Here is a 2,659-nt window from a genome sequence, read left to right on the forward strand (position 1 = left end):
CCCCCAACAATGGAGTGACACCCCCAGGCTCCTCTCTAGTGAGCCTGTTTATATCCCCCCCCCCTTCAGACCTAGTTTAAAGCCCTCTCTACAAGCCCCGCCAGTTCACGAGCGAGGATCCTTTTTCCCTTCCGAGAGAGCTGGGCACCATCTGTTGTCGACAGGCCCGGTGCCGTGAAAACCTCCCCATGGTCAAAGAACCCCAAGCCCCTCCAATGGCACCAACCTTTGAGCCACATGTTAACCGCTCTAGTTTTCCTATTCCTTTCCATGTTCCCTCCTGACACTAATGGGATCAAGGAGAACACTACCTGCGCTCCTGATCCTTTAACCATTTTCCCTAGTGCCCTGAAGTCCCTTTTGATCAATTTGGTGCTTCTCTCTGGCATCTCATCGCTGCCTGCCTGTACAATCAATAGTGGATAGTAGTCAGAGAGCCGTACCAGACCAGGGAGTCTCTTGGCAATGTCCCTGATCCGGGCCCCAGGGAGGCAGCACCTATACCTAAGCTAGCTGTAGATCCCTTGCTAGGATCTCTACCTCCTTTTCCTTCCCCCACCAAGACCTGAACCCAGCCCACACAAAAGAATTTTTTTTTGGTTGTTTTAAGCTAATCATGGGTTCATCATGCCATACCCATATCTTTTCTATCTGAGGACTGGGTCCTACCAACAAGGACTCACACTCCTCTTAAATTCTGATAAACTCACCTGTTTTTTTCCTCACTGTCTGCATCCTTTCTGCTGATATTACAAAGAAAGCACGAGAGAAAAAACCTCAAACAATGCTAAGCAAATTCACTGTTTATAGAAAAGCTCCTTCTTGGACTTGTAGAGAAGTACTGAAATCTTACCCCACTCACAGGAAAATGAGCACCTGCTGTGTGGAGACACAACAGCTGGTCCCAATGCATGTTTTCTCCTACCTGCCCCCAAATTGGACACAGCTGGCATCAGACCTCTAGGCAGCCCAACCTCCTTTTGCTTTAAGGGGCAGCAAAACAACTCCATGCCCTGAGCTGAAGGGGGCATTCAGATGGATAGCAGCCAGCTCACACCAGCATGGGTCACTGGGAAAGGAGCTACAGCTGTGCCTGGGCAGCCACAGGAGCCTTCCAGCTCACCCCCATGGGTGGCAGAGCACTAGTGTTAGCAACCTGACCAGCAAACAGCCACGCTTCTCTCGCCTTAAGAAGCTCTGAAAAATTTATTTATCTATTATCTTTACTACTAAGGAGAGTAGGGTTTTATTTTGATATCAGCCAGAAAATGCAGCAGCACACGTTAAATCTCCAGTGTTAGTTGACCCACTGCAGCTTTGCAGAATGTTCTCTTAGACTGAAATAGCCCAAACCAGGCAGCCAGCCATGCTGAAACCAAAACACACTCGGACTGTCAGTGTTTCTGTGCTGGGTCAAGCATGCAGATACGTAGCGCGTGGTTCCTCGTGCTGGGAGACTGGGGTTTTTTTTTTGTTTGTTGCCCTCTCCAGGGGTGTGCTTGTCAAGGAGGGTGTGAGCACAGCAACCTCACTCACAACTTCTTAGCAAACTAAGTGGGCTTCAGTCTTCAGCAAAATCAAAGCTCTGGCTTTTCTTCAGCTATGCATGGGGAGGGGGTGCCTATGGAAACGAATTAGAGCTTGAACACAGAGCAAAACTAAAGCATAGCAAAACCTCCAAATCCTGAAACCACATGACTGAGCTTTCCTAACTACACAGCAAGCATGTTGCTGTACCAGAGAACTCATTCCCATTAGAACGGCAGGCTCGTGAGTAATTTAAAGCAATAAAAAAAGAGCATGCCATCAAAAAATATCTAAATTGAAATGAAGCAGCTGATATTAGAAAACGGTGCTGAGGTTTTAAGAGAATGCAAATGATAAGCTGTAAGGAAGAGAGGCAGTGGCAAGGAAGCCGCTTACCTTGATTATGAAACCCTTTCTGTTGACCTATGTAAGGAAAGCCACCACTAATTTAGACAGGAAAATTCGTACTGTTTTACTCTGGTGGAAAGTGGGATTCAGAAGAAAATCCTTAAATCTTTCAAGACCAGAATGATTTATTTTCTCCTGTGGAGCAGGAGAAGCAGCAGCTGCCATAACTCTGCTCCTGTCTGCTTTTCAGAGAGCATGGAGAACTCATTTCTGAAAGTTAGCTGTCACCCCTAAAAAGTTTGACTATTAAAATCATTCTTGCTCAGGTAAAAACCATTCTGGGCCACAGAGGGGTCAGAAATAGGCAACAGCAATTGCTGCAGTATTTGCAGTTCCAGAAAATTTTTCTGTGAGAGACAGTGTTCATATTCTAGTGATGGCTGAACAATTCTGTTTGATTCAGTCCAGAAGAATAATATCCACTTTTTCACCTTATCTCATCTCCTGTGTCCTAGAGAGATGCTGATCGCGTATTAGCCAGACACTACGGATGCAGGGAACTCTTGTTCAGAGGGATTAGATGCAATGAAGCAAAACAGTATTTTCCATTTTGCACTTCTACCTCGCAAATTTAAGCATCAGCCCTGCACCTAACAAATACTTAGCAGTAACACAGGCACCTTAAGATGTCATTTGGTATAATGGGGTTTAAAATGTTTATGGGGACACATACATAAGTGATTCGATGGAAACAACTCTGAGAAACCAGTGACTGGGGAAGAGC

Source organism: Egretta garzetta, unplaced genomic scaffold (assembly GCF_000687185.1).
Source record: "Egretta garzetta isolate BGI_Z169 unplaced genomic scaffold, ASM68718v1 scaffold287, whole genome shotgun sequence".
In the NCBI taxonomy this organism is placed as follows: domain Eukaryota; kingdom Metazoa; phylum Chordata; class Aves; order Pelecaniformes; family Ardeidae; genus Egretta; species Egretta garzetta.